At 37.5% G+C, this 24754-nt stretch overlaps 1 long non-coding RNA gene across 1 annotated transcript; it reads right to left on the bottom strand.

The window, feature by feature from the left end:
• Nucleotides 1-558: 558 nt before the first annotated feature.
• Nucleotides 559-24316, bottom strand: LOC122685553. Its single transcript, XR_006338441.1, has 4 exons — nucleotides 24306-24316; nucleotides 23835-23842; nucleotides 4237-4241; nucleotides 559-620 (listed from the first exon to the last, which is right to left on the bottom strand). It is a non-coding gene; the product is annotated as an uncharacterized LOC122685553 (long non-coding RNA).
• Nucleotides 24317-24754: the final 438 nt, after the last annotated feature.

The raw sequence follows: 24754 nt of genomic DNA, 5'->3' as shown, positions 1-24754 counted from the left end.
TTTTGAATTATAGTTTTGTCTGGATATATGCCCAGGAGAGGGATTTTGGGTGATATGATATCTCTATTTTAAATGTTTTGAAGAACCTTCATGCTGGTTTTCTGTACCAACTTACATTCCCGCTGATAATATAGGAGGATTTCCTTTTCTCCACACATTTCTCTAGCATTTGTTATTTGTAGACTTTTTAATGATGGCCATTCTGGCTAGTGTGAGGTGATACCTCATTGTAGTTTTTGTTTGCATCTCCTTAATAATTAGCACTGATGAGCATCTTTTCATAGCATAGTGGCTTTGAAAATGTGGTCCAACAGCATCAGTACCAGGTGGAAACTTAGAAATGCAATTTCTTGAGTTCCACACCAGACCTATTAGAGCATAGACGTGGGGGCAAGGACCCTCATCTTTCTGGGTGTAAACAACTCTCCAAGTGGTCCTCCTGATCTTAAAATTTGAGAACTAGTGGTCTCAGAGTATAAGAGAGGGTCTGGTGAAAAGATGAGAGGTCAGTGTCCCAGACTGGCTGTATTTCAGGGTTCTCGTGAGGCTTGTCAGCTCTTAGTTCCCTGACCAGGGATTGTACCGACACCCTTGGCGGTGAAAGCACGTAGTCCTAACCACTGCATTACCAGGGAATTCCCCTGGAATTTGCTTTCCATATTTATATTTGAGGTGTCAAAGTTAAAATTTGAAGGATAGCCTTATTTATCTTTAGATCTTAGTTTATAATAAAGAGCAGTTTTGATGAAAATGATATATTATTGACCCCCATTTTTTTTTTGAGTGTCAAAGCTAATAATGCAGAGTTAGAGATTAGCTGAGAAAATGGAGCCAAAACCTTCATTTATAATAAGGAGTTCTTTGGCCTGGATCACTCTTTGTGTGCATTTTGTGTCTGTACTTGGGTAGAAACAAATGCATACACATACAGCACACACCCTGGGAAATAAATTGAAAGGAAGTGTTTGATTTTTTGTCCTGCCATCTCTTTCCATCAGAGATATAACTAGCAAACAAGATGGAATAAATTATTTCTAATAGTCTCTCCAGGTTCAAAATTTGAGGTCCTGTTAATACTACTGAGGTTGTTATGTTATGTTCAGAGAGAAGTTCTCAGTACTTGTTGCTTCTCTACTTTTCTGCAGGTCAGATTTTCAGCTGCAGATATTTTTTAAAGAAAATTTGGTCATATATTTATATACTTTTTCCATTAGCAGAATCTCCACAATAGAGGTATAAATGGAATGTTTTTCTACTGCTTTCTGTAATTGAGTTCTTAGGGGAAAGAACTTCCCATTATAACGGGAAGATTAATCCAGGGGTTATCAGAAGATATTTAATACGAACAAAAATGTTGACATTTTCTTTGTTTGTAACCTTATACTTTCATAGTTGTTTTATAGTCTCTCTGCCAAGATCTTATGAAGATCAGAATTTTTCCAGCATATGCTTTCTTTGTTTACATTTTTGGTTTTATAGAGGTCCACAGAATTACATTAACTTTTAAAAAATAGTTTTATTTATTTTTAAATGTACTTTTGACTGTGCTGGGCCTTCGTTGCTGCACAGGCTTTTCTCTAGTTGTAGTGAGCGGGTCTATTCTCTAGCTGTGGTGTGCAGGCTTCTCATTGCAATGGCTTTTCTGATTGTGGAGCATGGGCTCTAGGGCTGAGGGCTGCAGAAGTTACAACACCTGAGCTTAGTAGTTGCACGCAGTTCTTAGGCTCTAGAGCACAGCCTCAACAGTTGTGGCATGTGGGCTTAGTTGCTCTGTGGCACGTGGGATCTCCCTGGACCAGGGATTGAACCCTTGTCTCCTGCACTGGCAGGTGGATTCTTTACCACTGAACCATCAGGAAAAGCCCAATGCTAATTTCAATAAGTGAAAAATAAACTTCCAGGAGATAAAATACCCTAAGCCTTTGACAAAATTTAAGTAGCAGATTTTTTCTGTTATAATATTATCACAACTCAAGGAAACTGAAGAAGCTTAGTTTACCAAGAATTGTCATATCCAAGGATATTTTTAATGTCTTTTTTTAAATGGATAGTTGATGTGATTGTCTTTCTATTTTTTTTTTCTTACTTACATTTTTCTCTCTTTTCCTTGATTTCCTAGTGAAATCTGTGATAAATTCAAGGAAGCATTTTCCCCTCTGTAACATCTCATTTATCTTTCATTTCCAGAAATGCAAACACTACCAGCATTGTACAGAGTTGACCATTCACTCATTTATGGATGAATTCTTTTAGCTTATCATATTAGTATAATGAGATCAGGGACTATATCCTTGGGCTGTGAAATAATATCTTTACTCATTCTGAAAGTCATTTTCTCCTACTAGACTCTAATTTTTCAATGCTTATGCTCAGTTGCTCAGTCGTGTCTGACTCTTTGAAACTATATATAGTTATCCCTTAAATCTGGATTTGGAGTCAGAAATTCTTAATTTTTCCTTCTTTTTTTTTTAAAAATTTCTGCACATAAATGAAATTTACATCACAGATTCTCATTAAGTAGGACTCGTATTACATGTTCTAAGAGTAGTAAAGAATTTGCTCTCAATTCTTGTCAACTCTCACAAGAATGTTCCTAAGGCCATGAGAATAGACCCGAGCTAACTAGTCATCATGGGATTGAATTGTATCAAAGCAAGCCCCATTCTCCAGGCTAAAGTGCAGCAGGCCTAGAGGCTGACTCAGATGAGCCAGCCTGGCATTAATTAATTTTCAGCTTTTCTGGACCAGATGATCTCTGAGGTCACATTCAATTCTGAGATCCTTTTTTTGGACTAGCTATCTTTTACCTGTCATTGGTAATAGTGGAAAGTATCCTTATACCACTAAAATATTATTTATAAATGCTTAATTCAAGTTATTTCTGAAAGATGATTAATAATTTGGATTTTGTTCTGATGCTTGACTTCATATGTAATTAATGATATGAACAGAGAGTACATTGAACTTCTAAGTGCTTTATATGCTAGGAATTGGATCAAGTATAACTTATGTAAAATTAGAATTATAGCCTTTAGCATTAAAGAGTTTACCTGTTGACAATGCCACTTGCAATAAAGAGCTAATTTGAGTACTGTTTACTGTTAGTATTGTAAAATAATGTTAATGCTAGTTAAAGATTTTTCTTCTCCCTACCTGATCTCTACTTCTCAAGCCTTCTGCCACACACCTTCAAATAAAGACTCTGAGTTTTTATAACCTTGTGCTATAATATTCACTAACAGGGTATTAATTTCCAGTGATGTTTTTACTTCCCTACCTGTAGGGTGTAACTTTAAATTATAAATTTGAAGGCTCTACATTATATACATATATATTGTGGGTTGCTAAGTCGCTTCAGTCGTGTCCGAATCTGTGTGACCCCATAGATGGCAGCCCACCAGGTTCCGCTGTCCCTGGGATTCTCCAGGCAAGAACACTGGAGTGGGTTGCCATTTCCTTCTCTAATTTCTAAAATTCTCTCGTCTAAGGTAATTTTTATTTAAAAAGGAGAAATGTTTTAATTACAGCCATAAGATTTATCAGAGTACATGTAATTGAGGCTTATCTTGTGTATTAAAAAATTTATGGAATAGAGACCATGACTATTGTCTTCATAATTGTACCTCATACATCTTGTATAGGGTATTATGCACAGCAAGAATTCATTAATTAGCCTCTGAATTGACTCTCTTTGCTTACTTCTCATTTACTCTGTAACTCATTGCAATGTGATTCTCTAGTTTGTAAGACTATTAGAAGTATTCTTGCATGGTCATTTTTCAAAATCCAATGGAAAATTTTAGTTTCTAAATTATCTTACTTTAATTTTGTTTGGTAGTATGTTGAGGATGCTTGCCTTGAAATTTTTACTTCTTTGATTTACATAATGAGACTTTGATTTTTCTTTATCTCATTTTTCAGTAATCCTCTATCTCCTTCCCCTCTTTCTCTGAATGTGCTAATCATCATGATGTTCTGTAGAGTCCCACTTTCAGTCCTCTTCTCATTTCGTCTCATCAAAAGTATGCCAAAGTTTCTTTTTTTTCCATTTATTTTTATTAGTTGCAGGCTAATTACTTTATAATATTGTAGTGGGTTTTGCCATACATTGACATGAATCAGCCATGGAGTTACATGTGTTCCCCATCCCGATCCCCCCTCCCGCCTCCCTCCCCATCCCATCCCTCTGGGTCATCCCAGTGCACCAGCCCCGAGCACTTGTCTCATGCATCCAACCTGGACTGGCGATCTGTTTCACACTTGATAATATACATGTTTTGATGCTGTTCTCTCAGATCATCCCACCCTCGCCTTCTCCCATAGAGTTCAAAAGTCTGTTCTATACATCTGTGTCTCTTTTTCTGTCTTGCATATAGGGTTATCATTACCATCTTTCTAAATTCCATATATATGCATTAGTATCCTGTATTGGTCTTTATCTTTCTGGCTTACTTCACTCTGTATAATGGGGTCCAGTTTCATCCATCTCATTAGAACTGATTCAAATGAATTCTTTCTAATGGCTGAGTAATATTCCATGGTGTATATGTACCACGGCTTTCTTATCCATTCATCTGCTGATGGGCATCTAGGTTGCTTCCATGTCCTGGCTATTATAAACAGTGCTGCAGTGAACACTGGGGTACATGTGTTTCTTTCAGTTCTGGTTTCCTTGGTGCCTATGCCCAGGAGTGGGATTGCTGGGTCATGTGGCAGTTCTATTCCAGTTTTTTAAGAAATCTCCACACTGTTCTCCATAGTGGCTGTACTAGTTTGCATTCCCACCAACAGTGTAAGAGGGTTCCCTTTTCTCCACACCCTCTCCAGAATTTATTGCTTGTAGACTTTTGGATAGCAGCCATTCTGGCTGGCGTGTAATGGTACCTCATTGTGGTTTTGATTTGCATTTCTCTAATAATGAGTGATGTTGAGCATCTTTTCATGTGTTTGTTAGCCATCTGTATGTCTTCTTTGGAGAAATGTCTGTTTAGTTCTTTGGCCCATTTTTTGATTGGGTCATTTATTTTTCTGGAATTGAGCTGCAGGAGTTGCTTGTATATTTTTGAGATTAATTCTTTGTCAGTTGCTTCATTTGCTATTATTTTCTCCCATTCTGAAGGCTGTATTTTCACCTTGCTTATAGTTTCCTTTGTTGTGCAAAAGCTTTTAAGTTTCATTAGGTCCCATTTGTTTATTTTTGCTTTTATTTCCAATATTCTGGGAGGTGGGTCATAGAGGATCTTGCTGTGATTTATGTCGGAGAGTGTTTTGCCTATGTTCTCCTCTAGGAGTTTTATAGTTTCTGGTCTTACATTTAGATCTTTAATCCATTTTGAGTTTAATTTTGTGTATGGTGTTAGAAAGTGTTCTAGTTTCATTCTTTTACAAGTGGTTGACCAGTTTTCCCAGCACCACTTGTTAAAGAGGTTTTCTTTTTTCCGTTGTATATTCTTGCCTCCTTTGTCGAAGATAAGGTGTCCATAGGTGTGTGGCTTTATCTCTGGGCTTTCTATTTTGTTCCATTGATCTATATTTCTGTCTTTGTGCCAGTACCATACTGTCTTGATGACTGTGGCTTTGTAGTATAGTCTGAAGTCAGGCAGGTTGATTCCTCCAGTTCCATTCTTCTTTCTCAAGATTACTTTGGCTATTCGAGATTTTTTGTATTTCCATACAAATTGTGAAATTATTTGTTCTAGTTCTGTGAAAAAATACCATTGGTAGCTTGATAGCGATTGCATTGAATCTATAGATTGTTTTGGGCAGTATACTCATTAAAAGTATGCCAGAGTTTCAATACCCTTCAACATGGTGATGAATCTCAAGACAGTAATCTTCAACCTAATTTTCCAAAACTGTATGTCCCTCTCCCAACTAGATACCTCCATCCAGATAATCCAAAGTATCATAAGTGCAGTGTATATAAAACCAAATATTTTATCTATTAATCACCTCCTTCTCTACTTTAAATCTGTTTTAGTTCTATATTCTCTTATCATTGAATGTTCCAACCTATTACTCAGCTTTCAACATCACAAAATTAGAAACCATTAATTCTCCTTTTTACTTATGTAATCAGTTAACCAAATCTTGTTGATTCAGTCTGTTTAGACTTGTTTAATTTGCCCAGTTCTTTTTACCTCTTCCAAAATTTTAGGGACTATCATTCTCAATTCTCACAGAGACTATAAAAACAATCTCTTAATCAACCCCGTACTTCTAGTCCTTACTCCCTTCAAGTGAAAAAAAAAAAAACAAAAAAACAAAAACAGTGTCACACCCTGTCTAAAATCCTTTAGCTATTTCTTATTACCTATAATAAAAAGTGCTGTACTGTGCTTAGTCACTCAGTTGTGTCTGACTCTTTGCAACCCCATTAATGGTAGTCTTTCAGGATCCTCTGTCCATGGAGATTGTCCAGGCAAGAATCCTGGAGTGGGTTTCCATGCCCTCCCCCAGGGGATCTTCCCAACCCAGGTTTCCAGCATTGCAGGTCAATTCTTTACTGTCTGAGCCACCAGGGAATAAAAGGCAATGAGACTCATTTCTCAGACTGTTGCCTAATTAGTGACTGATTTCCTCATCACCCCATCTCACCACCAATTTCTTCATTACAGCACAACTTTGGGAATTAGTCCAAGTCCCCAAATGTTCATTATACAGTCTTCTCTCCAGTGGTTGCATGTGTATCTTTTCCCTACTTGGATGACTGCTATTATCTCCTAGAACTGAATTATCACCTCCTCCAAAGAAACTTCCTCTATGGTTGTCCTACCTCCAAAGTTCAGCTCTGGCCAACTCTATATATATTCCAATATCATCTGTTGTAGCTCCACCATAGCAATTACTACACTGTATTGTATTCTCTCTCTTTCTTCCTACTCTTTTCCATACCCGATTATATTGAAACTACTTGAGTTAAGAGCAATTTATTGTTTGTGAAAACCAATTCTTGATGGACCACAATTCCTTTCTTAATGATTTTGAATGAATGAACGAAATCAGAATTTGTGCCTCATCAAGATGTCTTTCTCAGGTAGCATAGTCTGGTTTTTCAGTATGTACATTGTACATTAGCATCTGTGATTCTTATTTTTTAAAATTCACTATTTTTATTCCGTGTGGATGTTTGCTTTAATATGTGCTTTTTGTGGATACAAGGTAACAAAGAAGAACTTTTTTTTTAACTTTTCCAAATGAGTCTGTTCTATTTTTTGTGTGCTGTGGTCACTCATTCAATGACCTCTTTTTCTCTCAAAATGTTTATGTTCCCACATATATATTCCTTACTCTATCTCGAAGCTATATATAACCTAGTATATTGTGTTTTGTGAAGTTCATTTAATTGGTTTGGGAAAGTTAGAGGTGATTATCACAACACTTTAAGTTTCTACTGAATGTTTTGGCTATAATAGAAAAGTTAACAAACTCAAACCTCAATATTTCATTAGCAGGTGGTGGACACATTTATGAAATACCAGGTTAGAATTACAATGGAAAGAGTCAGAGATTGAGACTAGGTCTAGAGAATCCATGGCTTTCTAAAATTTTAACACTAAATTTGAGGCTTTTCTAATGTCAACAAACTACTGTTTGGGCACACACAAAGCATTATACGCTACTTAGTGTACACAAAAAATACAAAATATGAAGTTGTAATGTTTAGTATAAATAATTGAGAGGTATTTAAAAATTTTTCAGGTTGCTATGAAACTCACTCTCATTATTGTAATCACCTATGTAATGTTTCTTAATTTTAGGAATGATCTATAAATTATAATATTTAAGTAATGATTCCATTACTTCACAATTTCTTTTGGCATTTTTTTTAAACTGAAGGATAATTGCTGTACAGAATTTTTCTATTTTCTGTCAGACATCAACATGAATCAGCCATAGGTATACACATGTCCCCTCCCTCTTGAATCTCCCTTCCATCTCCCTCCACATATCACCCCTGTAGCTTGATACAGAGCCCCTGTTTGAGTTTCCTGAGAAACACAGAAAATTCCCATTGGCTATCTATTTTGCATATGGTAATGAAAGTTTCCATGTTACTGTCTCCATACATCTCCCCCTCTTCTTCCCTTTCCCCACATTTGTAAGTCATTCTCTATGTCTGCTTCTCCATTGCTGCCCTGCATATAAATTCATTAGTACCATCTTTCTAGATTCCATATATATATGTGTTAGTGTACGATATTTATCTTTCTCTTTCTGACTTAACTTTGTATAATAGGCTCTATGTTCATCCACCTCATTAGAACTGACTCAAATGCTTTCCTTTTTATGGCTGAGTAATATTACACTGTGTATATGTACCACAGCTTCTTTGGCAACTTTTGATTTTAGGTAGATTAGACTGAAATTAATTCTCTGGAATGGATTTACATTTATATATACATATTTTTTTTACATTTATATTTTTTATGTGTACTCCCCATATATTTCTCTCTTAGATGGTCAAAGTAGAAGCATTTATTTCTGACATGGAGCTTATTGAGCCAAAATTTTAAATGACTCTGATATTTAAAAATTTAGTCTTTTATTTTTAATTTACTACATCCTAGAATAATTTGGAGATCAGATGTAAAGGGGAGCACAGTGATTGTACTTTCTGAAAAAGATGTAAATTTTTCTTTGTATTTGTTATTATACAGTATTTTGCTACAGGAACCACTTTTAATTTGTAGAGTTTTTCTTGAGCAATACATGTCACATTAGATCTGTTAATTCCATGCAGGATGTAGTATTGTTATTATTACATTGTCATCATGAGGAATATTACTCAGTATTTCACTGAAAATTTTCTCCCTAAGAAAACTGGAGGCCAATGATGAATAGTGCTATTAATGTTACATCTATCTAAAGACAATGATAATTATTTAAGAAAGTTAACATTCATTTAGATAATATTTGAAAAGAAGAAACAAAAGAAAATAAGGATATTTTTATCTAAGCTATTTTTTTATTGAAGTGTTTAAACTTGATTTTTATATCAACTTACATTAGACCTTTGCTTGTGTGTTTGTTAAGTTCCAGGAGACATCACTGATTCTTTAACAAAATCTTTACATCTTAAAAGTTATTTTGAAGATTATTGTTTCTGTTATTTTTTTAAAAGTGTTTTACCCACAATCTTCCCACCTTCCGTCTTATAATCTTATCTGCATTTATTTCTCCTTGTAATTAAATCTATCAGTTTCTAAGCCATATACTTTGGATAAATCATTTTAGTGGTGCTAAAAATTGTAAATGTTAACTACAATAGAAAAAGAATTTTAGCATGTGCTAGCATGTGTCCTCAAACATCAGCAGTAGAAAGAATTCCAACTAAAATTTTCTACCAGAGATGATTTGATCATAAACCTTTCAAGCAGAAAATTGGCAATCACTGTAGAAACAATTCCTCAGGAAGGTATTCAACTTTCAAATAACCCTGAAGCAAAGCAGCCCAATGACATTTGCTTTCCAAAGACATAACCTCACTGGCCCTTCCTCTCAGGGTCCTCTGGAAAGCAAGCCTGGAAGAAAACAAGATAAAGTGAGACTCTTGGAAGTGTTAACCTTCTGTGATTCATAGAAGGTAAAAATGTTTTCCTTCTATCCTGAACCTTTAGGAACTAATTAGTTCCAATGTCTGGGAAGTGGTACAGGTTTCAATGGTATAGACTATATAAAGATCAAAACAATAGACACCAGGGCTCATTAATCTGTTGGTAAGCTGAAATATACCCTTAGCCTTTTGTACAACTCAATTCAACCAGACTAGAAACATTCTGGAACACAAAGAAAACTAGTCTGAAACCATTTAGAACAGAAAGAAACTTAAAAATGAATGCCTTGTGTTCCAGTTTTCTTTTAGATTATCTTTAAAACTTAAGACATTCGATGGTCATGGTATGTCCCAAAGGCTCTGCCCCTTGAACATTTTATACACACAAACATTATTATGCCCATGTGTGTGTATGCTTGTGTGTGTGTATTCAAACTATTTTTTTCTTTTACTTTAATACAGCTTCTAGGTTTACACATTTTGAATAAATTTATATATATATATATAAAATATATATTATATATATATGTATCTTTCCCATCACTAATAATTTTCAGAATAAATTTGAATTTAGGAAAGGCATTAGGGATTACAGAAAATCAATTCTAATATTTGACTTAAAACATCATCACAAAACTTCACCACAAGTCACCAAAATGACCATGTTAGAATTGAAAAATTAAACATAATATACAGTTTTAGTCTGCTAATATATACCCCCAAAGGAAGCAGAGAAGAAAACATACATTTTATCATATAGGATATTCTTAGTCACTCACTCGAGTCCAATTTTCTTTTTTTTTTTTAATTTTTAATTGAAGGATAATTGCTTTAAATATCATGTTGGTTTCATCAGCATGAATCAGCCATAGGTATACATATGTCTCCTCCCGCTTGAACCTCCATCCCACCCTACAGCCCTTCCCACTGCTCTAGGTTGTTATAGAGACCTGGTTTGCATTCCCTGCATCATACAGCAAATTCACATTGGCTATCTGTCTTACTCACGGTAGTGTATATGTTTCCATGCTACTCTCTCAATTCACCTCACCCTCTTCTTTCTCCCCCGGCCCATGTCCGTAACTCTGTGCTCTATGTCTGCATCTCTGTTGCTGCCCTGCAAATAGGTTCATCAGTACCATCTTTCTAGATCCCATATATATGCATTAATATGCAGTATTTGTTTTTGTTTCTGACTTCACTCTGTATAATAGGCTCTAGACTAATCCGACTCATTAGAACTGATCAAGTCCTATTTTCTTATATTTAGCTTATATTCAATTATAAAATGCTTGCTTATCTAGTTTGTCATTTCTAACCTACTGTTAGCATCCAGAGGCTTCTAGGCTACAAAGTTTTAAATGCAATCAAACATAGGAAGTGATGCCAAGGTAAAATACAAACATGAAGGCTGAAATGTACTAAAGAATTCAGCACTACAGTGTGGACTGATTTACATAAGTTTCCATTCACCTCCATAACTGAAGAGTGAAGACAGGAATCTAGCAAATGAAGTGGGTAGAAGAAACCTTGTTGTTTTACAGCCACTAAGTCGAGTCTGACTCTTTGTGACCCCATGGACTGTAGCACTGGAGGCTCCTCTGTCCTCTACTATGTCCTGGAGTTTGCTCGAATTCATTTCTGTTGAGTCAGTGATGCTATCTAGCCATCCATCTCATCCTCTGCTGCCCCCTTCTCTTTTGGCCATCAATCATTCCCAGCATCAGGATCTTTTCCAATGAATCGGTTCTTTGCATCAGGTGGCCAAAGTATTGGCACTTCAGCTTCAGTATTTCCAATGAATATTTAGGGTTGATTTCCTTTAGGAACGACTGGTTTGATCTTCTTGCAGCCTAGACATGCAGTCCCTTGCAAAATGATTCTCTTATTGAACCTCAGTTTATTCTGTTACAAAATGAAAGAGCCAAACCAGACTAGATTTTTTTTTAATCTCTGAAGATCTATCATGTAAATAATTATGAGCTGTATTTCTCTGGAAACATATAAGAAACACTTACTATTTGTTTCCTAAGGAGACAGTGTCATGTGGAAAGGATTCTAAAAAAACTTCATTAAAACACATAAAGTGAAAATAAACATTAGTGATTAAAGTAGGTTAGCTCTGATTATTTGAAAACTTAGTATAATAATTTATGTCTGAAAACAGTGAGTGGATTAGGAGTTCCTGCATTTCAACCAAAATTTAAGAGACATTACTAATTTAAGAGTGGAAGTATGCATTATTTATACTAATTCACATACTCAATATAAAATAATATTTTATATTTCTAAAAATTAGGTCATTGAATCTAATTAGCTATTACTTTAGCAAACCCAATTCACTCATAAATTTGAAGAAAACAGTATTAAACTGGAAATGCTAACTCAAAATACATTTGCAGCAATAGAATGTGTAAGGTGACAATAAATTTTCTAGAAAGCTGAGTGGGTTATAAAAGAACAGTTGGGCTGATTGATTAATTCAAATTTAGATATGTTAGGTATGCAATTTTTATGCTAAAATGGTAGTTCAATTTAGAAATAGCAGTGTTTGGCAATTTGAAATACATTTCTGATTGAAAATGCCTTAAATAGATGTTTAATCACTAAACAAATTCTATCATTTACATTACACTTTTAATTTTGTTCATGTTTACTTGAGGCATGCATGCATGCTCGGTTGCTTCAGTCATGTCTGACTTTGCAACCCCATGGACCATGGCCCACCAGTTTCCTCTGTCCATGGAATTCTCCAGGCAAGAATACTGGAGTGGGATGCCCTTCCCTTCTCCAGAGGATCTTTCCGACCCAGGGATCAAACCTGGGTCTCCAGCATTGCAGGCAGATTCTTTACCACTGAGCCACATGGGAAGGCCTCTTACTTGAAACAGTGGTGTTAAAATACTTGGGTTCTCTTTGGGTCTACCTGTAATTGGCTTGGTGGGCCCAAAGCAATTCAGTATGTTGAATTAGACTTTAACTAATGACAATTATCTTTTAAATCTCAAAGTAAATTTATGAAGAGTGTTTGAGGAAAAATGGCGAGCAGGATAGTCTGGGGTAAACTCCACAAGTAAGGGTTCCTGTTCCCCTCCTATCTGAATTTTCCTCATTCTAACATGTCCACTTCTCCAGTAATTTCTGATTCTCATTTCTCTATTACAATTTCACATTTTATTCTCTTAATCCCCTACCTACTCAAACATCAATAATTATTCTTTTTGAATTCTGTGTCTTTACAATTCCTATTTCTAATTCTTTTATCTCCTGTCTCTTCATTTCCTTAGCTTTTCTATTTTTAATCTGAACACAAATACAGGAGGTGGAGTAGTACAGATATAAATGAGTAGCATGTGTATTAGCAAAACTTTTGATTCAAATGTGATATGTACGTTTTTTACTACATAAAGAAGCTTAGACTCACAAACTGATGATCTGATTAATGTTTCCAATTTAATGATAATGTTGTGTTAGCTATATACATGACAAAGTCAATCATTTAAAGATTGTGTCTGTATATAGTGCATGCATCTGTATGTGTTTAGCTTAAAATCACATTTTAATTATATGTCTACTAACTGATCTTTTAGAAACTATTGTTAGTTTTAATGAGTTTTATATTTGGAAAAGGTGACTTTTGTAATTTTAAGATTTTTCTTTATGTCATCTTCATAAATCAAAGTACTTAGGGTTTGAGGGGATTCTGACCTTATATTAATATAACACAATATTACTAATACTCCTAATAACAATAGTATAGATTGATGTAACAAATAAATGCTCTGATGGTAAAGACATCGAGCCAATTTCCTGTATACTGTTTTTTTGAAGGTAGTGTCCAATTTAACTAAAGATGGAGTGAACTTTGATGTAAGTAATGTGATCTGAAATAATGAAAACACCACATTTCAAAAATGCTTTCTATGCCATGCAGTTCCTATGAATTATTGTACTAAGATTTGTTCCCATATTCCAGGAGACATACATTCATGAATGACAAGTCCACTAACATTCAGCTATTAATTTATAATTACAATGAGTTTGAGTTTTCAATGTTAAGAAGGAGTTCATATCGACAATTTATACTATAAGAAAAGAAAAAAAATTGAGAAGTGTCAAAGAACTTCTGAGGGAACTGACCCATCTAGAATGTCACAGCAAGTTGGATTTTGCAAAATTAGAGGACAGCATGAAAACAGAAGGAAATATAAAAAGGAATAAAAAAGCACATAGATGTGCTTTTTTGTGAAGGCAGTGTTCCTGACTTTAGTGTGCTGAAAATGAAAACTTCATAACAATTTTCATTAAAAATTTATAGATCTAAATGTCCCCTCTTAAAACTGTGTAGTGAATATTTAAAATCGAGAAATGTCAATATACAAGTCAATTGATAATTCATATTACTTAAGAAAGGGAGACTCCAAGTTGATTTTTGAGAAAATTTCTACTTTTTCTTGCAATAATTTCTGTGTACAAGAGAAGCTGTACATTCTTTTAGGAGATTTGAAAAACTTTCATTTTCATAATGCAACTACAGACTCATTCTGAATTTTAGAACATTTGAATTGTTCCTTATTTTATAGTAACCCTATGCTTCTAGTAGTAAGACAGCAAGGAGTAATAAGAGCAAATTAGAACTGTCTGCTGTCTAGCTCCTGCCAAAGATGAGGTGTTACTTGGAGGAAAATTTATGTTTGTCATTTGGGTTACTCAGAAATATCTTTGGATTAAAAGGTACGATACAAAACATAACTTGGTCTAAACAATTTAGTACAACAAAAAAACATTTTGAATGAATTCCGTTTTGAAACTTACTATGTGAAGCAAGGTTATGCTGAGTAGTATCCCCTAATCTTGACAACTTTAAACTAGATAGGTTTTATTTCTTGTTCATGCTTTATGTTCATTTTGAGTCTCAGATGTCCTGCTCTGAATTCTTCTCACTCTGGTACACAGACTAAAGAATGGCTGCCATCTTGAACATCATCATTGTACCATGGCAGAAGGAAGAGTCTATGGAGAATCCACATGGGCAATTAAGTAACACACGGCACTTACACTTAAGAACCATTAACTAAATTGTTCACATGGCTGAACAACCACAGTGAGCAAATAAGTGCAGTGACATCTGTGTCTAGAGGAATAAGAATTAGAAATATCCAGGGATTAGAATATATAGTCACCACACATATAAATTTTGTAAAGCAAATATTAAAAATAGATTTCACAAGGTCTTTTTTTTACCACATTTATTACATTACTGAGTATTTTTTAATAGAAATTAAAGTCTGCTATATAAGATCAACATGAAGACTTATTTAGATTATAAATTCAAGGAAAGTTTAATTTTTTTTTTTTACTTTTTACCCTCTGATTTACTTCCCATATGATAAGCTTCATTGCATAATTGAGAGTTTTGTTTTTTTGAGTCACAGTTGTCAGGAAACTTAAGGTAAATTTGAAATTCAAATGAGTAATTTTTCAGAAGTTGAGAATTATATTATTCTTCTTTAAGAAGCAATTCTATATGTATGTCTAAATTAATATTTAGGTTAAACATTTAAAAGAATGAATGAACTAGATCTGGAAAAATAGGTCATTATGATTTGGTTCTACCATGAATCCTAATTTCTTTTTTAAAAACTACTATTTTTTATTTTAATGTATAAAACTTTAATCTGATATTTACCCCTTTAACTTAGTTTTAAACCGTAATACAATATTGTTCTGGAGAAGGAAATGGCTTTCCACTCCAGTAGTCTTGCTTGAAAAATCCCATGGACAAAGGAGCTTGGTGGGCTACAGTCAATGGGGTCGCAAAGAGTTGGACACGACTGAGCAACGAAACACACACAGTTGAATTCAGTCACTCAGTCTGACTCTTTGCGACCCCATGGACTGCAGCACGCCAGGCCTCCCTGTCCATCACCAACTCCCAGAGTTTACTCTAACTCATGTATATTGCGTCAGTGATGCCATCCAGCCATCTCATCCTCTGTTGTCCCCTTTATCTCCTGCCTTCGATCTTTCCCTGCATCAGGGTCTTTTCCAGTGAGTCAGTTCTTTGCATCAGGTGGCCAAAGTTTTGGAGTTTCAGCTTCAGCATCAGTCCTTCAAATGAATACCCAGGACTGATCTCATTTAGGATGTACTGGTTGGATCTCCTTGCAGTCCAAGGGACTCTCAAGAGTCTTCTCCAACACCACAGTTCAAAAGTATCAATTCTTCGGCGCTCAGCTTTCTTTATAGTTCAATTCTCATATCCATAATGACTAATGAAAACACCATAGCTTTGACTAGACGAACCTTTGTCGGCATAGTAATGTCTCTGCTTTTTAATATGCTGTCTAGGTTGGTCATAACTTTTCTTCCAAGGAGCAAGAATATTTAAAAAAAATTAATTTATTTAACTGGAGGCTAATTATTTACAATATTGTAGTGGTTTTTGCCATACATTGATATGAATCAGTCATGGGTATATGTGCGTTCCCCATCCTGAGCCCTCCTCCCACCTCCCTCCACATCCCATCCCTCAGGGTCATCCCAGCGCACCAGCCCTGAGTGCCCTGTCTCATCCCTCAAACCTGGGCTGGAGATGTATTTCACACATGGTAATATACATGTTTCAATGCTATTCTCTCAAATCATCCCACCCTCGCCTTCTCCCACAGAGCCCAAAAGTCTGTTCTTTACATCTGTATCTCTTTTGGGCTCTTGCATATAGAGTCATCATTACCATCTTCCTAAATTCCATATATATGCGTTAATATATTGTATTGGTGTTTTTCTTTCTGACTTGCTTCACTCTGTATAATAGGCTCCAGTTTCATCTGCCTCATTAGAACTGATTCTAATGCATTCTTTTTAATAGCTGAGTAATATTCCACTGTGTATATGTACCACAGGTTTCCTATCCATTCGTCTGCCAATGGACATCTAGGTTGCTTCCGTGTCCTAGCTATTGCAAACACTGCTGTGATGAACATTGGGGTGCATGTGTCTCTTTCAATTCTGGGTTCCTCGGTGTGTATGCCCAACAGTGGGATTGCTGGGTCATAGGGCAGTTCTATTCCAGTTTTTTAAGGAATCTCCACACTGTTCTCCATAGGGGCTGTACTAGTTTGCATTCCCACCAACAGTGTAAGAGGGTTCGCTTTTCTCCACACCCTCTCTAGCATTTACTGCTTGTAGACTTTTGGATAGCAGCGATTCTGGCCAGAGTGAGATGGTACCTCATTGTGGTTTTGATTTGCATTTCTCTGACAATGAGTGATGTTGAGCATCTTTTCATTTGTTTGTTAGCCATCTGGACATCTTCTTTGGAGAAATAACTGTTTAGTTATTTGGCCCATTTTTGATTGGGTCGCTTATTTTTCTGGAATTGAGCTGCTTGTATATTTTTGAGATTAAGTCTTTGTCAGTTGCTTCAATTTGCTATTATTTTTTTTCCATTCTGAAGGCTGTCTTTTCACCTTGCTTATAGTTTTCTTCATTGTGCAAAAGTTTTAAAGTATGATTAGGTCCCATTTGTTTGTGTTTGCATTTACTTCCTTTACTCTGTGAAGTGGGTCATAGAGGATCTTGCTATGATTTATGTCAGAGAGTGTTTTGCCTATGTTTTCCTCGAAGACTTTTGTAGTTTCTGGTCATACATTTAGATCTTTAATCCATTTTGATTTAATTTTTGTGTATGGTGTTAGAAAGTGTTAGTTTCATTCTTTTACAAGTGGTTAACCAGTTTTCCCAGCACCACTTGTTAAAGAGATGGTCTTTTCTCCCTTGTATATTCTTGTCTCCTTTGTCAAAGATAAGGTGTCCATAGGTGGGTGGATTTATCTCTGGGCTTTCTATTTTGTTCCATTGATCTATATTTCTGTCTTTGTGCCAGTACCATTCTGTCTTGATGACTGTAGCTTTGTAGTATAGCCTGAAAGTCAGGCAAGTTGATTCTTCCAGTTCCATTCTTCTTTGTCAAGATTGCTTTGCTTATTTGAGGTTTTTGTATTTCTATACAAATTGTGAAAGTATTCATTCTAGTTCTCTGAAAAATATCATTGGTAGCTTGACATACCCCACGTCCAAGGTAAGAGAAACCCAAGTAAGACGGTAGGTGTTACGAGAGGGCGTCAGAGGGCAGACACACTAAAACCATAATCACAGAAAACTAGCCAATCTGATTACAGGACCACAGTCTTGTCTAACTCAATGAAATTAAGCCATGCCATGTGGGGCCAACCAGGATGGTCGGGTCAGACATCTGCGGTCTGACAGAATCTGGTCCACTGGAGAAGGGAATAGCAAACCACTTCAGTATTCTTGCCTTGAGAACCCCATGAACAGTATGAGAAGGCAAAATGATAGGATACTGAAAGAGGAACTCGCCAGGTCGGTGGGTGCCCAATATGCTACTGGAGATCAGTGGAGAAATAACTCCAGAAAGAATGAAGGGATGAAACCAAAGCAAAAACAATACCCAGTTGTGGATGGGACTGGTGATAGAAGCAAGGTCTGATGCTGTAAAAAGCAATATTGCATAGGAACCTGGAATGTTAGGTCCATGAATCAAGGCAAATTGGAAGTGGTCAAACAGGAGATGGCAAGAGTGAATGTTGACATTCTAGGAATCAGCAAACTAAAATGGAGTGGAATGGGTGAATTTAACTCAGATGACCATTATATCTACTACTGTGGGTAGGAATCCCTTAGAAGAAATGGAGTAGCCATCATAGTCAACAAAAGAGTCTGAAATGCAGTACTTGGATGCAATCTCAAAAACAACAGAATGATCTCAATTCGTTTTCAAGGCAAACAATTCAATATCACAGTAATCCAAAGTCTATGCTCCAACCACTAATGCCAAAGAAGCTGAAGTTGAATGGTTCTATGAAGACCTACAAGACTTTCTAGAACTAACACCAAAAAAAAGATGTCCTTTTTATCAAAGGGGACTGGAATGCAGAAGTAGGAAGTAAGAGATACTTGGAGTAACAGTCAAGTTTGGCCTTGGAGTACAAAATGAAGAAGGGCAAAGGCTAATAGAGTTTTGCCAAGAGAACGGACTGGTCATAGCAAACACCCTCTTCCAACAACACAAGAGAAGACTACACATGGACATCACCAGATGGCCAACACTGAAATCAGATTGATTATATTATTTGCAGCCAAAGATGGAGAAGCTCTATACAGTCAGCAAAAACAAGACCTGGAGCTGACTGTGGCTCAGATCATGAACTCCTTATTGCCAAATTGAGACTTAAACTGAAGAGAGTAGGGATAAGCACTAGACCATTCAGGTGCAACCTAAATCAAATCCCTTATGACTATACAGTGGAAGTAAGAAATAGATTTAAGGAACTAGATCTGATAGACAGAGAGCCTGATGAACTATGGATGGAGGTTTGTGACATTGTACAGGAGACAGGGATCAAGACCATCCCCATGGAAAAGAAATGCAAAAAGGCAAAATGGTTGTCTGAGGAGGCCTTACAAATGGCTGTGAAAAGAAGAGAAGCAAAAAGCAAAGGAGAAAAGGAAAGATATTCCTATTTGAATGCAGAGTTCCAAAGAATAGCCAGGAGAGATAAGAAAGCCTTCCTCAGTGATCAATGCAAAGAAATAGAGGAAAACAACAGAATGGGAAAGACTAGAGATCTCTTCAAGAAAATTAGAGATACCAAGGGAACATTTCATGCAAAGATGGGCTCAATAAAGGACAGAAATGGTATGGACCTAACAGAAGCAGAAGATATTAAGAAGACGTGGCAGGAATATACAGAAGAACTGTACAAAAAAGATCTCCATGACCCAGATAATCACAATGGTGTGATCACTCACCTAGAGCCAGACATCCTGGAATGTGAAGTCAAGTGGGTCTTAGAAAGCATCACTACGAACAAAGCTGGTGGAGGCGATGGAATTCCAGTTGAGCTATTTCAAATCCTAAAAGATGATGCTGTGAAAGTGCTGCACTCAATATGCCAACAAATTTGGAAAACTCAGCAGTGGCCGCAAGACTGGAAAAGATCAGTTTTCATTCCAATCCCAAAGAAAGGCAATCCCAAAGAATGCTCAAACTATCACACAATTGCACTCATCTCACACACTAGTAAAGTAATGCTCAAAATTCTCCAAGCCAGGCTTCAGCAATACGTGAACCGAGAACTTCCAGATGTTCAAGCTGGTTTTAGAAAAGTTGGAGGAACCAGAGATCAAATTGCCAATATCTGCTGGATCATCAAAAAACAAGAGAGTTCCACAAAAACATCTATTTCTGCTTTATTGACTGTGCCAAAGCCTTCAACTGTGTGGATCACAATAAACTGTGGAAAACTCTGAAAGAGATGGGAATACCAGACCACCTGACCTGCCTCTTGAGAAACCTGTATGCAGATCAGAAGCAACAGTTAGAACTGAACATGGAATAACAGACTGGTTCCAAATAGGAAAAGGAGTACGTCAAGGCTGTATATTGTCACTCTGCTTATTTAACTTATATGCAGAGTACATCATGAGAAACGCTGGGCTGGAAGAAGCACAAGCTGGAATCAATATTGCCGGGAGAAATATCGATAACCTCAGATATGCAGATGACATCACCCTTACGGCAGAGAATGAAGAGGAACTAAAAAGCCTCTTGATGAAAGTGAAAGAGGAGAGTGAAAAAGTTGACTTAAAGCTTAACATTCAGAAAACTAAGATCATGGCATCTGGTCCCTTCACCTCATGTGAACTAGATGGGGAGACAGTGGAAACAGTGTCAGACTTTATTTTTTGGGCTCCAAAATCACTGTAGATGGTGATTGCAGCCATGAAATTAAAAGACACTTACTCCTTGGAAGGAAAATTATGGCCAACCTAGATAGAATATTAAAAAGCAGAGACATTACTTTGCCAACAAAGGTCCATCTGGGCAAGGCTATGGTTTTTCCAGTGGTCATGTTTGAATGTGAGAGTTGGAGTGTGAATAAAGCTGAGCGCCGAAGAATTGATGCTTTTGAACTGTGGTGCTGGAGAAGACTCTTGAGAGTCCCTTGGACTCCAAGGAGATCCAGCCAGTCCATCCTGAAGGAGATAAGTCCTGGGTGTTCATTGGAAGGACTGATGCTGAAGCTGAAACTCCAATACTTTAACCACCTCATGTGAAGAGTTGACTCATTGGAAAAGACCCTGATGCTGGGAGGGATTGGGGGCAGGAGGAGAAGGGGACGACAGAGGATGAGATGGTTGGATAGCATCACTGACTCGATGGACATGAGTCTGAGTAAACTCCAGGAGTTTGTGATGGGCAGGGAGGCCTGGCGTGCTATGATTCATGGGGTCGCAAAGAGTCGGACACGACTGAGCGACTGAACTGAGCTGAACTGAGAAGGGTAAGGACAAAGTTGACTAAATAAAGGAAAGTATGTCTGAAATACTTGAAAATAATGACTGAAATAGCTTTTTTTTTTTTAATTGAAAGATCAGCTGTTTTCCTTATGGGAATCCTCTTGTGTGTTATTTGTTGCTTTTCTCTTGCTGCTTTAATATTTGCTCTTTGTGTTTGATCTCTGGTTAATTTGATTAATATGTGTCTTGGGGTGTTTCACCTTGGGTTTATCCTGTTTGGGATTCTCTGTGTTTCTTGGACTTCAGTGACTATTTCCTCTCCATTTTAGGGAAGTTTTCAACTATTATCTCCTCAAGTATTTTCTCATGCCCTTTTTTTTTTTTTGTCTTTTTTTCCTGGGACTCCTATGATTCAAATGTGGGGCATTGAACATTGTCCCAGAGTTCTCTGAGTTTGTACTCATTTCTTTTAATTCTTTTTTCTTTTTCCTTCTCTGCTTCATTTATTTCCACCATTCTATCTTCCACCTCACTTGTCCTGTCTTCTGCCTCAGTTGTTCTACTGTTGGTTCCCTCCAAAGTGTTTCTGATCTCAGTTATTGAATTATTTGTTATTGACTCTTTTTTTTTTTTATTTCTTCTAGGTCCTTGTTAAACATTTATTGCATCTTTTCAATCCTTGTCTCCAGGCTATTTATCTGTAACTCCATTTTGTTTTCAAGATTTTGGATCATTTTTACTATCATTATTCTGAATACTTTTTCAGGTAGACTCCTATCTCCTCCTCTTTTGTTTGGTTTGGTGGGCATTTATCATGTTCCTTTACCTGCTGAATGTCTCTCTGCCTTTTCATTTTATTTAGATTGCTTTGTTTGGGGTGGCCTTTCTGTATTCTGGCAGTTTGTGGTTCCTCTTTATTGTGGAGGTTGCTCCCTGTGGTGGGGTTATACTAGTAGTTTGTCAAGGTTTCCTGGTTAGGGAAGCTTGCATCGGTGTTCTGCTGGGTGGAGCTGGATCTCTTCTCTCTGGAGTGCAATGACGAGTCCAGTAGTGAGTTTTGAGGTGTCTATGGGTTTGGTGTGACTTTGGGCAGCCTATATTTTAATGCTCAGGGCTATGTTTCTGCATTGCTGGGAATTAGCATGGTATGTCTTGCTCTGGAACTTGTTTGCTTTTGGGTGGAGCTTGGTTTCAGTGTAGGTATGGAGGCTTTTGGATGAGCTCTTGTCTATTAATGTTCCATGGCATCAGGAGTTGTCTGGAGTTCTCAAGTTTAGGATTTAAGCCTCCTGCCTCTGATTTTCAGTCTTATTCTTATAGTAGCCTCAAGACTTCTCCATCCTTATTACTCCGATGATAAAGCATCTAGGTTAATGGTGAAAACATTCACCAAAGTGAGGGACATACAGAGAGGCTCACAGAGTTACATGGAGAAGAGCAGAGTTAGGAGGGAGATAGAGGTGGCCAGGAGGAGAAGAGCGGGAATCAAAAGGGGGGAGAGCAGTCTAGCCCCATAATCAATTCCCTATATGCTCTCCCAAGTCCAGACCACTCAGAGAAGTTCACAGAGTTATACAGAGAGGAGAAGAGGAAGGAGGGAGATAGAGGTGACCAGGGAGAGAAGAGGGGGGAATCAAAAGGGGAGAGAGTAACCCAGCCAGTAATCAGTTCCCTAACTGTTCTCCACAGCCCAGAACACCCAGAGAGATTCACAGAGTTAAGTAGAGAAGAGAAGGGGGAGGGAGGAGATAGGGGTGACCTGGGGGAGAACAGGGAGGGTCAAAAGGGGAGAGAGCAATCAAGCCAGTAATCACACCCCTAAGTAGAAATGGGTACTGAAGACTAGATTCTTAAAGGGATAAAACTGATAACAAATACCAAAAAGCAAAGATTAAAAATCTAGAATAGGGGTGAGACTCTCAAAAATGCAGCATTAAAAATACAAAACAAAATCAATCACAAAAATTATAAGAAATATATATAGGAAATTTGCTTTAAAAATAGGGTCTTTTTTTTGCAAGGTAAAAGCAGGTTATAAAAATAAAAATTAAAGGAGTAATAAAGAACTTAAAATTTTAAAAAATTTAAATTTAAAAATGATAATAATAAAATATATCTAGGAATTTCTCTGGAGCTGTTGAGGGCTGTGTGGGGTCAGTTCAGTTTCAGATAGTTCCTTGTTCCAGCCTATACTTCTATAGGCCCCTTCCAATGCTTAGTTAATGCTAACTACAGGGTTTTAATCTGTTACACCTGTCACTTCCAGAGCAGGTCCCCTTTTTTTGTTTTGGCTTCCTCTGTTTGCAAGTCTTTTCAGGGTCTAATTTCCACCCTGACACAAAGGGGTGAAGGTGGTCACTTTTTAGGCTCACTTGTTCGGTTGTGCTGTGGGAGGGAGTAACGCTGCAAACAAATACCACTGGTGTGTGTGGGAAATGCTCGCAGTGTATGGACAGCACTGGGCTTGCCCCCGCTCACGGCACATTATGCTTCCCCGTTCTACACTGCTCAGGCTCCAGGTTGCTCTGCAGGGGAACTGTCCAAAGTGGGCCCTGGGTTTTGTGGACTTCCCAGGTCTAAGCTTCTCAGGTTCACTTTCTCGGGTACTCCACAAAAGTACAGACTCGGTTGGGCATGCGTTTTGTGCCCTTCCCAGGTCCGAGCAGCTCAGGCAACCAGGTGCTTGGCAAGCACACTGTCCCAGGTGGACTGTGTCTTAATCACCTCCCCAGTCCCAATCGCCTGGTTTCCTGGGTGCGCAGCGAGAGCGCCGACTCAGGTGTGCCCTGTGTCTCCTCTGGGGAGCTGGTCTCTGGCTGCGACCCTCCCAGCAGATGTCAGCCATCTAGGATCCCAGGAAGATGTGGTTAGCAACTGGGAGCCTGCTCAGTTTGGTGGAGGATGCCATCTCTGGAGCTGAGATTTCCCCTTGCCTTCCAGCTCTGGCTGTCACCCACCTGCCTCTCTGCCTCTGGTGGGGGGATGGGCTGGTCCACAGCCAGCTAGCTCTCCTCTGGTATTCGCTCAGTCCTTTGTTCTGTGAGCAGGCCAGGCTGTGCCTTAGGTTAGAGCTTTTCATGGGAAAGTTCTCTCTCTCTCTCTCTCTTTTTTTCTCCTCTCTCTGGCTATCCTACAGTTTGGATTGCTATCTCACATTAGCTCCCTCAGATTGTCCTCAGTGCATTCAGGCCTGGTCCTTATGCTAAGCATGCAACCCACACTTCCCTGTTCAACATCCACTCCCTGGTGGCAGACGCAAGCGTCTGGGCTACTTCTCTGCTGGGAGTTGCAGTTAGGTGTGTATTCTGTGTTTGATTTTTTTTTTTTTTTCCTCCCGGTTATGTTGCCCTCTGAGATTCCAAAACTTGCCACAGACCCACAGGTGAGAAGGTTTCTTGGTGTTTGGAAATTGCTCCTCCTTCACAACTCCCTCCATGGGATAGGTCTCCATCCCTAACTCTTTTGCCTCTCTTTTTGTCTTTTATATTTTGTCCTACCTCCTTTTGAAGAGAATGGGCTACTTTTCTGGGTGCCTGGTGTCCTCCGCCAGTGTTCAGAAGCTGTTTTGTGGAAGTTACTCAGCATTCAAATCATCTTTTGATGAATTTGTTGGGGAGAAAGTGGTCTCCCTCTCCTATTCCTCTGCCATCTTAGGACCACTGTCAAGCATCTTTTAATTTCATGGCTGCAGTCACCATCTGCAGTGATTTTGGAGCCCCCCAAAAATAAAATTTGTCACTGTTTCCCCATCTATTTGTCATGAAGCGATGGGACCAGATGACATGATCTTAGTTTTCTGAATGTTGACTTTTAAGCAAATTTTTTCACTCTCCGCTTTCACTTTCATCAAGAGGCTCTTTAGTTCTTCACTTT

The sequence above is a fragment of the Cervus elaphus genome, chromosome 28 (genome assembly GCF_910594005.1).
Source record: "Cervus elaphus chromosome 28, mCerEla1.1, whole genome shotgun sequence".
NCBI classification, from domain to species: Eukaryota; Metazoa; Chordata; class Mammalia; order Artiodactyla; family Cervidae; genus Cervus; species Cervus elaphus.
The sequence above is the reverse complement of the archived record's forward strand: the minus strand, read 5'-3'. Positions and strand labels throughout refer to the sequence as shown.